The sequence below is a fragment of the Hirundo rustica genome, chromosome 3 (assembly GCF_015227805.2).
Source record: "Hirundo rustica isolate bHirRus1 chromosome 3, bHirRus1.pri.v3, whole genome shotgun sequence".
Lineage (NCBI taxonomy): Eukaryota > Metazoa > Chordata > Aves > Passeriformes > Hirundinidae > Hirundo > Hirundo rustica.
Genome location: NC_053452.1, coordinates 80,443,888 through 80,459,841, shown reverse-complemented (window position 1 = coordinate 80,459,841; position 15,954 = coordinate 80,443,888). Strand labels below are relative to the sequence as shown.

At 44.7% G+C, this 15,954-nt stretch overlaps 1 long non-coding RNA gene across 1 annotated transcript; it reads right to left on the bottom strand.

The window, feature by feature from the left end:
• Positions 1-6,859: 6,859 nt before the first annotated feature.
• Positions 6,860-10,779, bottom strand: LOC120750657 (uncharacterized). The gene is made up of 3 exons (XR_005700092.2): positions 10,662-10,779; positions 8,957-9,350; positions 6,860-8,295 (listed from the first exon to the last, which is right to left on the bottom strand). It is a non-coding gene; the product is annotated as an uncharacterized LOC120750657 (long non-coding RNA).
• Between the last annotated feature and the right edge of the window lie 5,175 nt (positions 10,780-15,954).

Below are 15,954 nucleotides of genomic sequence, written 5' to 3'. Positions count from 1 at the left end.
AGTGCAGAGATAGTCCTTGTGCCTGGGTTTTGTTTAACCATTGCAAATATCAATAAGAAACAAGCTGGTTTATGTTCATCCTTTACACACCCAAATGATTTCTGTGAAGAGTTATCTCAAATTGCTTTATTGCTTAAGTAGACACTAAATCTTCTGATATCTTTTATTGTTCAAGTAGTATTTCATAAGAGTCCTATGCAATATACAGTCACTGTTTCTAATTGCTATCTGTTTTTCACTTGGGGCCAATTTTTTTTTTTAATTATCTGATTTTGGATAAATTTCAGGTTCATCCACTGTAAAATTATTTTTCAGCAGTCTCTATTTTACTGCATGTACATCTACAAACATTGCTCTCTTCCTCTGTTACACTGCCAGGAGATCTTCTTCCTTAATCCCATGCGGGCTATCACCTATAGATGATATTATATGATTAAATTACTCCTTCCTACTCAACTAATTTCTATGCTTCTGTGAATCAGCACTTCAATATAAACTTTTGATATTGCTGCTGTGAGTAGAAGATGTAACCATGAATGAGCTGTGGGGAAAAAAACACGATTAGAAAATTATATGAACATCTCAAATACCTAAGGGAGAGAGACTAATTTCGACTTTTTACCTTATTAATCACTTTTTTTTCCTCCTCATTTTATTATTTCTTGGTCTGTGAATCCAGTTCATTAATTTTTACCCCTGTTTATCTTTCTCTCCTTTTCCTCAGCAGCCTTCCTCAGCACCACAGCGGCATCTAGTAACCCGCAGCAGGAAGCAAGGCCACTTTGTGCTATATTGTTACACATCACCTCAGCATCTGCTCTTGGTTTTAGGAAATCAGGTCCTCAACCTGGTTTCCTGAATTTCCAGGGTCTGTTCCAGGGTACTGTTTTGCACAGTGCCTCTACTTCAGCTTCACTGCAGTTTTACTACAAATCACATTTCTAACGTGCATCAAGATTCTTCCAAGTGAAAGATGCTTGCACTACACCATGGCTTCTTCCCACGTATCACAGTATTTGAAGATATCTTTTTAATAATTCCCCCTCTCTTTTCCCCACCTGTGGGGCTTCTATCCATAAAAACTAAAGCCACAGCCAGCATGGTTTCCAGATGCAAAAAGTGGTGCTGGAAATACCCACTCCACTCCTCCCAATGCCCCTCATATTTCACGGTCTTCCAGTTGCTTCCACTGCCTACTTAAAACACATTAGCATAGAGAGCAGCTTTAGGAAGCTTTTGTGGGTTAATTTCCTGCATGACAAGTTCTGAGCCTCATTTCTATCTGGTGCAAGATCCCTTGTCACTGGGGTACTCAAGTCTTCTAACATACTGCATCCCCCATATTCATTTTGTACACTGCATGACTGCAAATGGCACGCATTTCTATGAGATGAGGCATAAAACACTGTCTCCTTGCAACTACACTTATAAAGATGCAAGTTTTGTCAATTAAGAAACAAAATAACTTTTGGGAAGGAGGGGACAAAATTCCTATTCCTTTATAAATTGTTTTGCACACAATTTGAAACGATTTCTGGATATTAATTTAAAAGAGCACTAAGAAACAAAACATGAAATCACATGTGCATGCCTGAACAACTTGCAACAAGCAGAGTGACCCTCCAGTGGATCTTACAATAAAAAATTGTTTCTCTCCAAAGCTTTTTACAATGACCTTTCCAAGGGAATAGGAAGTTCCACACAAATGACTTTCACCTTTGCAATGCCACTAGAAATATTATCTCAGTCCTTTATAGGAGGAACAGCCTGCCAAGCTGCTAGACTGCTGGGTTAAGCCTCAACAAGCTTATTTCTTCAATAGATAGAAAATGAGGCGAACGCCTCCAGCTTGAGGGTTTTAAATTGAATTGACCATTGAAATAAAGTCTGTCAGCTAGAGTTTTCCTTTTGTTCATACATATTCCAGTGCAATTCCTCATTCGTTTATTGCTAAGCCTGCATCTGAGAAATTAAAATAATCACTTTTTAAATTCAGAATAACAAGAAAATACTCTCTCTATTTTTCCAATTTCAGAACATTTCTGTATTATGACTGGACAGTCATTTTGAAGCTGGCAGAAAGAAAAAAAATAATCCAATTAGATTCACAGAAGTTAATCTAGGATTGCAAAATTAAGCATGGTTGTCTTGGTCTGCTGCTTGCATATACACACAAGTCACATATCAAAATCCTTTAATTTTTCAGTACAGCAGTTTCACTGCTTGCTGAAGAGCAGGTTATCTGTGGTTTTAATTGGATGGGTAGGAGGCCGTACCCTTCCCCACCACGCAGGCAGAGCCCACGGGCAGGAAGGGGACTGAGAGCTGGGGCTTCTTGGCTGGCAGAGACTGTACACTGGGGACGTGGTGTCACCGCTGTTCCCTGCCTTCCTCAGAGTCCAGTCTTCCCCCACACAAACCATGGCTTCCACCTTCACCCAGAGGACTCAGGGCACCTCCGACCAAATAAAAGTGAGAAGTGTGGAGGACTGACCCACACTTCCTCCTGGGCTGTGCACTAAGCACTTGGCTGGAATTGTGTCCCCCAATACCATCAAACCAGCAGGCACGTGACAGGGCAGGACAGGCATCTGGACACTGACAGACTGCAAATAAGCCACCTTCACAATCACCACACCCTGGCACCTCTCAGCAAGGCACTGTCCCCAAAGCAGTCGCTGTCCCTCTCTCTGCAGCCTGGGCCAGCACACCAAAGGTGCTCCACACCAGCAGCTCCGTTCAGACCTACAGCAGGGCCTCCCAGGAGAGCGGATCTGCCTGGAGCAAGCACATGCTGCCACATTCATCAAGCCCTTCTAGCACACTACAGCAAGGCACACAGCAGGCAGAGCTGAGCATGGTCCCTCAGTGGGGTTGTGCTTGTGTGTCAGCCTCGCAAAAGCTTGGGCTGCAGCGTCCTGACCAACAGTACCCTGCTTAATGCAGAAAGGACACATCACACGTTACAGGGTGCCTTCACCTTGCCCAGCTGGACTGCCCTCCCCAGCCAAACCCTTCTTGGGATGGCAGGCAGGCACACACCCCTACGGCAACCCCAGATCAACTCTCAGGATAAAACAGCCACATGAGGGACAGTTTCTAAACCTCCTCATTTCCTAAAGCAGACTCACAAGTTCTGACAGTCTACAGATCAAAACAGTCCCAAGCAGGAGATTCAACCCTCCTGTAAAAGGAAGAATTGCTGTCCTCCACATCCAGAGGTCCTGGCTGGGAATAAGCCATGTCTCTCCTACAGACGCTGGAGTGACTGTTGTGGCTGTCAGGTGCCAACAGTGTTATCGGGACCAAACCTAGCCCACTCACAAATACAGCCAAGGCACACGAAGACAGACACTACTTGGCACCAAGACAACTGAAAGGTTGTGTGGGCAAAACCAAGGGAAAGCCAGATAAAACCCACCATCCAGTGACAGCATTAACTCCCAAGCTCCTCAGCTGGAATTCCTAACACCTTACACAGCTGTCACCAGTGTTCCCAAAAGAAACCACTGCTGAGACCTTCCCAGTCTTTAGCAGCTTGTTGAGGTGAGCAGCTGAGGAAACACAATAAAGACACCAAATGCCCTTTTTTTTGCCACAGGCTGGGGAACAACAAGCAGCTGCTGCTGCTGCAGCCCAAGAGCAACTTCAAACTTGTGGCTTTGCTGCTCTCTACCCTCAGGATGGGCACGAGTATGGAATAAGGCAGCTTTGGTCCCCAAAACTGACAGCTTAGTTCACCCTGACATGAGCCTTGTGGCAAACAGCAAGGGCAGCCTTGGCACTCAGCAACAGTCAGGCATGCAAAAGCTTGTGGGGCACAGAGAGCACTGAGCAGCTCCCATTGACTCTCCTGGCTGATTGACATCCTCCTGCCTCCTTCCACATCTAAGTTTGTTCCTTTTCCTCTCCCTCTTTTGAAAATCAGTCATTATTGATGGATCCTGATAGAGTCAGCACAGTCTGTCATTGACACATAAGTCTGATAGTCTTAATATTAAACCCCTCAAGGTTTGAATCAAACTTTGCAAATTTATTTTTTTTTTAGTAGCTAAAGCGGGACAGTTGTGATTAAACAACTGCACTGTGAACACTGTATGCTTGGCTAATCTTTTGTTTTAAGGAAGAAGGAAGTTAATCCCAAGATGAATGGGCTGTCTGGGAGCCACTGGGAGTGAAGTCAGCAAAACCGAGCACTAACTGGGGGAAAGGTAATTCCGGCAGTGGGAGATTGCAATCACTGACTCATTGACTGCCTACTTAAAACAGACCTCAGACCCAAATGCAGGGGGAAAGCCTCCACAGGCAGGCTAATTAGCATGAGAAACAAGAGATTAAAACAGTAAATAGGGATTTGAGTACTATTTTTTAAAAATGCCATCTCTAACCAATGAATGCTGATGCCTTTGTTATTAAAACATAATAATGTAAAGTTTTGATGCCCAGGGAACCAGCCTTTTGAGAGTTACCACCTGGCTCACTACTTTGCACTAACTAGAATGAAAAATGGAAATACTTCACCTTGGTGTGTGAATTGGTGTCGTGCATCAGGAAACGAGCCTACATTTGGGACAACAGTCTGACACTGACACCCGAAGTCAGTGGGGTGTCAGTGTCAGACTGTTGTCCCAAAACAGACCTCCACAAAGTGTGAAGGTCATCTGGGTCAGCTGCACTCTATTTGGAGATTACAGTTATTTTCATAATAAAGGAACTTCTTGTAAGGTATCTTCTGAAGTAGAGTACTTTTGAGAGGACAAAGTACTGAGAAATTCTAGTAATGTCCCCAACTATCTTTGAATTAGTCTCTTGGCGTGCAAAATTTGGAGCTATTTTTGAAGGCTGTTTGAAAACTTGCCTTATAATCTGCATTTTGTAGTTACAATAATCAGTAGCGTCTGGATGCTGATTAACTTAGATTAGTGGCTTTTTCTTGGTCCTCTCTATTTTCTCCCTCTTTCACACATTCTCCCATTAATACCGTTGGATTAATATTTTACTGTAAACCATTATCTTCAATCCAGTGGGTCAGTTTGACTTTGGCAGCAGCGCAGAGATTAGAATGTGCATTCCTCAGACCTCAACCGAAAGCCACAACAAACATGAGAAGCAGGATGTGAAACAGCAGCAGAGGTAGAGCATACCTTGGATGAGGGCTGATGTGCCCTCTAATATGCTCCTTACATATCCACACCATATTTCTCAACGATTTTGTACCTCTGCAAGGCACTCTGCATTTGGTGGCACTCTGAAATCAACCTTTCTGTCATCATAATGGCAGGGGAAAACGTCAAGCAAACTGAAGAAGTGACAGGTGAAGTGTATTATGCTTTCACATGTGTATGTGCACCATGAGGGACAGAAGTGCCACCGCCAGCACGAAACCCACAGGCTGCTGTCACCCGAGCTAAAAGGAGTGCTCTCCTAAAGAAAAGCCTTCCCTCCTCGGCAGGCCAGCGGCTGGCGGCAGGGGGAATGTCACACGCCTGCACAGACCCTCGGTGCAGGAGGCAGCGAGGGCTGCCCGGTCCTGGCCCCAGCGCCGGCGCTCGGCGGTCAGGGAGCGGACCGGCACTGCGCTGCCCCGCTCGCAGCGCTCGGGGGATGCTCCGAGTGAACTACGGCACAGCCCGAGTCTGGATCTAACACACGGTTACTGAGTATCGCCTTCCTCTGCACAGCAGCGTGATTGCAGGGTGGAGTTAACACGCTGCAGGGAAAACAAAGGTGTGGAAGAGAACCTCCTGCCAAAGACTGTTCCACAGTCATCCGGCTGCAATGGACTTTGCCGTGGGGCTGTGGATCCCAAGGAAGTTGGATAGAGTCTGTGCATCCAGGTGTCTCATGTGCTGTAAGCTAGAGAAAAAGCACTTTTGCCTATACTGAGTTTGACTTTGTTTTCCCCATTGCAACTGACATCGCACATTTTTAACAGCATCACTGAGGAGTTTGATTTGAAGAGGCAGCCAGCTACCGACCCCAGCAGGCACAATCTCTGGGCTCAAAAGCACAGCTGCCAGCCCCCCGTGCACATCTGTGTCACAGATGTCACCTCTCTGAGCTGGGGCAGGCAGTGGGAAGGCAGCAGCTTCATGCCCGGCACTTGCACCTGAAATTCCATTTCTCAGGACGGCCATGAGCCAGTCATCTTCAGGAACACTCCTGAGCACCCAGCTTGCTTTGTAGTGCAGACAAGTGTCTGTGCCAGAGCTACCCGACCATCAGGGGAGTTTTGTCTGAAAAGGAAAGTCGTTGTTTAGTAAATTATTAAGTTAACTAGTAAGTTCTGTTTATTAGGAGGGTGTATTTCGCAAACAGACTTCAAACATCATTTGTTAGGTATGCAACTCACCAAAATATTATCAAAAATTAACATGCACAAGCCTAATAACCAAACAGATCCTGAAGATCTTTATTTTTAAAGGGAATTTTGAGTGAAGTAGAAGGAAACAGCCAGGGGTGCTCCAGACATGGATATTTCCTACAGGCTTTCACATAAGTCTTTCCATTTTTCCTGGTATCCATCATTTCTTGATCTTATTAACCTAGCTGCAATTACATGTAAGGTGATTGACAAGTAATCATCTTGAGAAGCTACATTATTAAAAGAAAAATCAAACACTTCCATAGATGTAAGACCTCTCTTTGGCTCTAAAGTAGCTTGCCACTTATCTCTCAAGTTCCTGCCAATGCAATTGCTACATTTTGCCCTACAAGAAGCTAATTGTCTTGCTAGCACAGAAAATGTAGTACTTGGCTTTCTTGGGATTCAAGAAAAGAAAGCCTACTTTTGGTGTCCAATTCATGAATACTTTGTTTTCTAAAGGCAAAAAAGAGAGACCATTTCACTTACCCTTCCGCCTAAAAAGAAGAAAGCTCAGTTGCTCTTTGACAGCGATACAAAATGTATTGAAATATCAAACTGCCAAGGCTGCATCATAACCCCAGCTTAATGAGGCTGAGATTGGGAGCACAAGAGAGATATCAGAGACTGTCTGGGCAGATGGGACAGAATAGGGCTGCTTATGAAAACACAAAATTTAGATGTATAGAAACACCTATATGTGTGCTGGGTTTGTCTGCTCCCTTTACATCCAAGAGGGATTTGTCCAACACAGCCTTTGGAATCAGGGGCTGTGATTCACTTCATCCTGGAAGATACACCTGCACCCAGGCATGACACAGGCCTCACAGACCTGCAAACAACAGCAGGATACTTTAGGGCACCTCAGGTATCAGCAGACCACACCTGCGGGTAGTGGAGTTTAGACCTAGATTTTCCATGTCTCCAAAGGGAGGCAACTGCATGTCAACTACACTTGAACACTGAAACACAGTCATGCAAGAATAAGTTTGCTGCTCTGACCTTTTAAAACCAATGAATTTTAGAAATACCCCACACTCCCTGTGAAAATCCCATTTCTTAGGGGGAAAAAAAATTCTCTTCTTTTTCCAGCTAAGCACTTGCTTTGGTCTGTCTTTGAATCACATAAAAGAATTTTCTACTGCACGTTTTCAAGTTTGTCATGTGTAGCTCAACAGGGTGCTGGAAACAGCAAGACTATCCAAGGAAATAAAGGTGAAAAAATATGTTCAGATGAAGGAAATAGCCACCTTTTTGTAATGAATATATGAACATGCTGGAGAAAAGGGATGCAAACAAGGCCCGTCTTTCAGGTCACCTAATTCCAAAACTTGGAGCTAAGAATAAGTTTCTGCACACACACACACACAAAAAGAGGCTTAAAAATAATTGTTGAAAGGTAAGACAGTGCAACCCCTCTGCTTACGAGCTCATGTGATACATGTGGGGCTGTGTTAACACAGTTTTTATTGAGGGTATTTTTTTTATCTGATGTTGTATCTCTGTTGTTGAAATATTTGTTCATGATCTTTTGGTCTATAGACAGAGGCAGGAAATGCAAACATGGTGGAAGTTCCTTGGCTTGACAATAGCCATGAATCCATGTGTGAGCTCCAGCCTGCTGCCCTCCAGGGCAGCCCAGTTTCCTCAGCTGCACGGGAGAGAAGCACCAGTGCTTTGGGGAGCAGCATGGTTTGGGGATTTGTCTCCATGTCCATGGCTTCACCTGGCTCTTCAGGACCACATTGACACTGATGTGGTCATGAATGCATGATGTGATCATGCACTGCCACAGACAGGGCAATATCAGTCACAGAAGTATCCTCACAGATGTTTTTAACATTCCAGTTTGTTCCCATCCTTGTCTAATCTCCTGTCAGAAGCTTGTGCCTACCCCCAGGCTCCTGATCTTGTTGTGTTGGCCTCTCCACCTGCTCAAAAAGGGAGAGAAAAGCAGCAGGTGATCCTTGCATACCTCGGGCACAGAGGGCATGCCACAATTCTCTGTCGTCTACACTGCAGCTATCCCAGGGCTGTTTTAGGAGCTGGAGCCCCAGCACCAACACCAGCCAGTCTTTCACACACCGGAAGCATGGCCCATTGATGAGAGCCGTTGCCATCAATTGTAAATCTACCGTGTCTTGGCCACTACAGACAAGACAAGCGCCCTGTTGGGATAACCCCTCCTCCTGATTCAGAAGAGTGCCAGGCACTCGCCTGAGGATGTGGACCTTCATGGTCCTGGGCTCAGAGCAGAGTAGCAGCAGCTCACCAATGCCCAGCTTCAGTCCCCATACAGATACAGGTGACTGCTTTCTTCTGAAGGCTCACACCAGTAACCCATCCCCACTGCCCCAGGAGGGTGCTGACCGTCAGCAGCCTCACCACAGAAGCCTGCAAGGCACGCTGTCAGCTGCTGCCTCTGCAGCTGGCTCCCCCTGTCCCAGCCCAGGCCCCACCACCGTACAAGCAGTGTGTCTGGCTGTTTTGGAGCTGTTGGGACTGGACATCCCTCCAAGCCAAGCAGTGGTTATAGCAATCTCAATTTCTTCTTAGACAGAGGCCTCACCAGTCACTGCCAAATTCACTCACCAAATCTTTCACAGGCTGTGGCGCCGGCACTCTGGAACCCCTTCTTCCTCCAACACGTGTACCTATACTGACACCTAGGGTGTAGTGAGGATGACACTTGCCGATTTTACCAGCACTTCTGCCGTCCCAGCAGCCATCGTTTTCCCTGCGAGAGCAGCCTTGTTGTCACTTCCCAGCTGATGCTGCCAAGCACAGATTTTGGTGGCCAAAGGCCATCTGGCACTAACTACAAAACCACAGAGATCTGAGGAGGCTGCCTAGATCACCGTGGCCAAACTGCAGTACACACACCATGGGAAACTGTGGGGAGCAGATGCTGAGTGGGTGGAAGCTGACTGGATGCTGGGAATAGCACTTGCCCAGCCAGCTGACACAGCTTTGGTCCAGGTGGCTTCTGTAAAAAGGCATCATGTCACCTTAGGTTCTGTTCAAAAAATCCAGTGAGAGAAGGAGAGATAGCAAGGGAAGCACAAGCAGCATGCAGGGAAGAGGCATTGTGCACCAGCAGTATCAGGAAGATGCTGTAATTCACACAGATTTGTTGTAAACTACTCAGGTCCTGAATAGAGTAAGTCACACTTGAAAAATAACCAACCCTCCCCTCTCCTGCTCAGTTCTTTAAAAACGGCAGTGCTATATGAGCCAGTCTGCAATATTAGAAGCAGCAAGTTTTACACTCAGATTTTTAGAATAGGCTTCCTAAATAGATTCCTCCATTCCTTGCTTCATTTTAGGAAACAAACTTCAATTAAATGGGAAGCATTAAACTCATGTCCGTTAGGCTGACTATTTGTACTCATAGTAGTCCAATAGTCTGAGAAACACATTGTTGTGGTGTTTATTCCAACAGACTTGTCTGAATTAGATAATCCATCTCAGAAGGAGCAGATCATAAGGCTGGAAGGGCCTCATCCATTCCCTAGCCTCAAGGCAGGGTCACCTACAGCTGTGTCACTTCTGACAAATATTTGTTCAATCTCTTTTCAGAGTTCTCCAGTGATGGAGATACCTCATCTTCCTCAGACAGCCAATTTCCCTGCTTCATTTCCTTCAGCAAGAGAAAGCTTTATTCACTATCTAACCTGAACCTCCTGATTTGCTACAATTGGCTCATGTTGCTTTTAATCCCATCTACCACCAACAAAGAGAAAAAAAAAAAAAATACCCTATTCTTTGCAACAGCCTCTGAACCCTTACCATCTGACAAATCTTCCTTTATATTCTGGTTATGTCTTGCCCATAAGCAGATTGCATCTATTTGGACATTACAATCTGAAAAAATTCCCTCAAAATGTCATGCATTTTAAAAGCTTCCACTGTACAAACTGCTGCTCTGCTGCATTTATTTCACATACCTCCTGAAACCCCTTCTTCGCAGCTCAGCCACAGAAGAAGGCACTAATACTCCAGTCTCTGCTGAGAGTGTTTGCTGACAACAAACTTCAAATTTGCTTAATATTAATAATTGCTGAGTAAACTTTGGCTGCACAAAAATGCATGGAAAGTGAGCCAGAAAAGTTGGCTGTAGACAGATACTTGCTGTTCACTGGAGGAAAGTATGCACTATAAAATAAGGTATTTAACAAGAGTCCTCACTGTCACTTCCTACCTGAACCCTCATCCGGGGTCTGCCTCCTGAGATTCTCAGTAATTTCCATCTCCCGACCCATCAGCCTTCTCCTTGAGGCAGTGTCAACAGCCTCACCTTCTTCAGTGTCCTCTCTGCCTCAGGCCCCAGGCAGTGCCCCTGCACGGACCAGGCTAGCAAGTTCAGCGCTGCTCTACCATCATGATATGCAATGGTGGCAGCACTTCCAGGCTCATCTCACCAATTAGCCAGCACTCAGGTGGGATTTATTTCCCCTGGTTTTGGCCACCCAGAAAAGAGGCACCTGAGCTGCTCATGTAGTCTTGTTCACTGCACAAGGCACAAATGACCCCCTGTACAGGGAGGGACATGTCTCTCTATACTGGTTATAGAGGCGATTTAAAAAATCCTACTCCTAGTGAAGAGAAATTGTTCCTTCACTAGGGCCAAAGTCATTGGATTTCACACAATTTCTAGAAAAATTCAAACAAGGAGCAGTGTTTGAAGAAAATTCTACTATCTCACACCTAACGATAGAAAGGTCAAGGTCAGCATCAAAGCCTCACTGCATAGACAATTATTTTCCTTCAGATGCCTGTTTTTCTGTGTATCTCAGTGCACAGGGAGCCTGAGGCCCATGAATTGCAAGTGAAAAAGATCATCAACTTCACCTCAGGTCAAGGGGTATAGAAGACAAGAAACCAGCCTACATTCAGTAAACAGTTCAGAACTACATGCTTTCTTATTATTCCTCTGCAGCTGGGTGCCTATTACAAGAAGTACTTACAAGTCTGAAATGCCCCACACAGCCTACACTTAACCATCAGAGAACTCTTCAACAGCTCTTATTCCTGGAGATAAGTATTATGGGAAGCACACAACTTAAGAAAAGACAAGTTTATCAGGAAAAAAAAAAAAATAGCTTTAGCAGCAAGAGAAATCTCTGATGCATACATGTGAGCTCCAGGCTTTACAGCCAATTGTTTTTCATATGCCTCCCAAATATGCATGAAATAGTTGCTTTTTGATGAAGTACAGAAGCCATGCACATAAAATAACCACTTATCCTCAGGTGGCATTCTCAAATATCCCTGGCAGGCACTGACTAGGAAAGGAGAGCACAAGTGACTCCCTGCTCAGCTAGCAGAAGGGTGGCAATCCAGGCATCCAGCAGGTTTAGGACTAACCGGCACAATAGGGACAGCCCTTCTCATTTGAGATAGTTGTTAATTACACAGAGGTAGCTGGGACTAGTTCTTTCCATACTTGTTCAATCAGACATGTTCAGACATCAAACTTACATGTTCTTTACCCAGTATTTCAATCATTTTTAGTCTATCTTTGATCACTTCTTCACATTTCTGACCTCGATGCAGAGAAAAGCAGAGAAAGTGCAAAACTGTCAGGACTGTCCTCCCCCCCCCCAAAATACGTACTTCCTCATGAGGGGAAAAGGAGGGGCCGGCACTGATCTCCTCTCTCCAGTGACCAGTGACAAGGACCTAAGGGAATGGCCTGAAGCTGTGTCAGAGGAGGCTTAGGCTGGGTATTAGGAAAAGGTTCATCACTCAGAGGGAGGTTGGGCACTAGAACAAGCTCCTCAGGGAAGTGGTCACAGCCTGGCAGAGTTCAAGAAAGGTTTGGAGAATGTACTCAAGTACATGATGTGACTCTTCAGGATGGTCCTGTGCTGGGACAGGAGTCAGCCATTGATGATTCTTGTGGGTCCCTTCCAAATAAGGATATTCTATGATTCTATGTACTAGCTTCTGATGTTTGATTCGTTTTGATGGCACCTGCTGGCAGACACAGGATATGCCACTGCAAAGCAGAGAGGAGCCAGCGGACAGACAGACTGTCAGCAGGAATATTTGCACCTCCGTGACAGAAACCAAAGTAAGACAGAACTGAAAGTGAATTGTTAAAAAACTGGTATGATCACAGGCAGAGAGAGATTTTCTAACTAGTTAAAGCTACAAAGTGGTATGTTTATTAACACCAGCAGGCGGCACAGAAGTCGTCTCCAAAACGCGTGACTGCACCGCACAAGGCTCTTTGCTCTCTATTTATTTTCCAAGCTCTTACATACAATACATATGCATAACCCCAGCACCTCCCATCCCCACTCTCTATTAAAATGAGGCTATTGGCCCTTCACGTGTGCGCAGTTCTTCTCTTGAATTGGGTCGGTGGTCTCGAACTGGGTCGGTGGTCTCAAAGGATGAAGTCAGGAGAGTCTTCATCAGGTTTCAGTGATCCAAGGTCCCCTGCTTTGTGATGGACTGGTATGAAGTCCAGGTGCTGGCCATTGTTCTTAGTGGTTTTAATCTGTTCTTATAATGGTTCACTTACTCCACTTCCTTCTGTAAACAAGCTCATAGTGGCAAACAATACAACAATTAGCTATAGCTTAAGTGTCTAATAATCATTAACCTATCATTTGTTTATCCAACTTACATCCTGATCAGTATAAATTGCTTCTAACCCTTAGCTAAAATTTTAACTCTTTAAAATCATGATTCAAAAGCATAGATCCTGGTGAAAATCATGATGTCTCGTGAAGAAATTATCTCCATCCAGCACCCAAACTTGTTTCTGTGCTGCTGAAAACAAGACTTTCACTGTACTACAGGCAAATAGAGAGGAAGCCTTCAAGCAGCACAATGCTACTCAGAATCAGAAATCTGGAGAGAGGCTCCAGGCTGAAGCCCAGCTGAAAGGCAGAAAACACACCTGTGTGGCAGTAGAATAGCATGGCTCTCAATACAGCTGCACAGTGTCATCTTCTTCAGACACGAGAACCATGGCCTCAGATAGCGCAGGACTGACAGAAAACCCCATGTTTGGCACCAGCTGCTAGGACCGGAGATCTGTGCTGCCTGCTGGTGTTGCCACCATCCTGAGCACCAGCAGGACACGTGGCAATCGCTGCAGGGCACTGTCCAGGCAGGCGCAAACACCACACACATGGTACCTGTGTCAGGATTAACTCAGTGTAGCAGTCACATTCCCTCCCTGCTTCCTGAATCACCTCCCTTTACCCTTCTGCTTGGAATCAGCGGCTAACCCCGAAAATGGGGTGAGATACTGAACCCCTTGGACAGCCTGAAGTGAGGAGCTGAGGGAGATGGTGGAAGGACCACAGGCAGCCTTGCCAGTCTCTGCTTGTTTCCCTCCACTTGGGTGCAAGGGTACAGGGAAGGCAGGGATGCTTAAAAGTATGGTAGCGCTAAGGGCTGTAAAACTAGCAAGCAAATAAACTCACAAACTACTGCTGTGAATAATTTAATTACTTTTACACTACATTCTTAAATTTTGAGGCTTGATCTGGGCTTATTTTTCAGCACTTGGAGAACTGCAATGAATCCTGGTTTCTAAGAGCACTTTGTTCCTTGGGAGATGTGGCAGACAAAAGAGAGATGTTATTTGCCGCATCAAGAGACGTGTATGCAAGATCCTAATGGAAAAGGCATTGGGAATGTGTCTGTCAGAGCAAAGAGTAAAGAAAAGTAACACCAACAGAGCTGAGTGATACCTCTGTCCTGGGATTACTGTTCGATGACAGACATACTTGGAGTGTGAATCCCACAATGTATGCCACTGTTGCTGCAATGGTTTTCCTGAAACTTTTATCTACGGAATTTAGTGGCATTTCTGATTCCATAGTCCCCAAACCATAGCAATCCTCATAAACATGCAAATTGCTTTAAACACTCAGGATGAAATGAAAAATTATTTTGTGCCTCACTACAGCAGCTAAGGACTGAGTAGCCATTAAGGCCAATGCCAAACATAATTACAAACAGTGTCTGGGATTCTGGAGATATTTGAGTACTATATTCTAGAAGCCCAGGACACAAAAAGTACAGACACCCAGCCAGCTAACACCATTAGTCCTGCTTCCAACTCCTAAGGTGAGCTCAGGAGCTCTCTGTCCCTCTCCAAACTTTCCCTCCAAAACAGGAACCATACTGGAACAGTCCCAAGAGTTCTCTCTTGAACCAGATCTGGGATTCGTGCGATACGGCATAAACTGACACAGTGTCCTGGGTGTCCCAACAGGCCAACATTGTGAATGTCCAAGCAGATGGAATCTGCTCTGGTACTGTCTGATAGTAGCCAGGGAGAAGGGAATTGATAGGTGGAAGACCACGAATATCCTTTCATCTCTGCACCCCAAATCCTTGCAGGGCAATCTGTGAGGAAGGTACATGTAGGAGCCTGAGGCTTGGGAACAAGGGCTGACCTTCGCTCTTGAATTGGCGGTTTAGCATCAGGCACCCTCACTGGTCACACCTCAGGGTGCAAGTGGGGAATCCCACTGGAGGGCAAGAAATCTGGGCAATAATCTCACTGAAAATCAGAAGTGACTGGGTAGAGAGTGTTGAAAATTAAAAAAAATCTCCAAATGTAATGAATTCTAAAAGAATGAAAATTCAGTTTTAAGGAGAGAGAAAAAAGAGGATGCTCCTGCATATCAGAAGAAATAAGAAAATGAGGATTTAGTGGGGTTTCCTTGTTGTTTTAGAGTAGCTTTTTGAAACTTTTTTCTTCTGTTTATCCAGCCATTTCCTCTTTGTTCATTCTATATTGACATCATTAAATGGCAGCAGTGGGACAAAGAGAAACTGTGTGAGGAGAGAAAACAGTGAAAATGTGACTTTAAATTGTGGTTTAAGAATTGAGCCATGATAACTACTTGAAGAACTGCACTTATCCTACATGTTTGTTGTTTCAGGTTTTTTAATTACAAAAACCCTTCGAAATATATTTCTAACTTCCAGACAAACCTGGTGTTTATTTGACAGGCTGAACTGTCTTTGTTGATGGATCCAGTCTTTGATGTTATCTGCAGTCTGTGTTTCTGTAATTGCATAGAATCAAATACTTACTGAATCCACACCATAGGAAAGGCAGAAAGTGCTATCACTTAAGTAACAAGGTACTCTCAACAAAGCATACCTTGCAATCTCTGCATGTTAAGTTTCCAAAACACCCAGTTGTTCCAAAGCTCTGCATGGAAATAGTTAACAAAGATGTCTCCCTCCACGGCAGCTCGCACTTTAGCTGTCTTGAGCAAGCAAATCCCGAGAGAAAATTCTGCCTTTAAAAATCATGATGAAGATGAAAAAGTCAGCCCTAGCAGTTGTTTGAAGCTTGAGCTTTAAAGCCAATTATAATTCAAATTACAAATACGGTCTATTTCTGTCTCACATTTTAAAGAACTGTGAAACGCCAGATGGCTTTTCTGTCGCTGTGCCCTGCCATATAAAATATATTTTTATGGTTTCTGATCTCACTACAAATAGGGCATGAGAATGATAAGCTGTTAATGTAAAAATAATTTCCCGTGTGAACTTGCCGTGTCTGGAGGCGGTTTCTCAGCAGGCTGGGAGATGCCCTGCTCTTC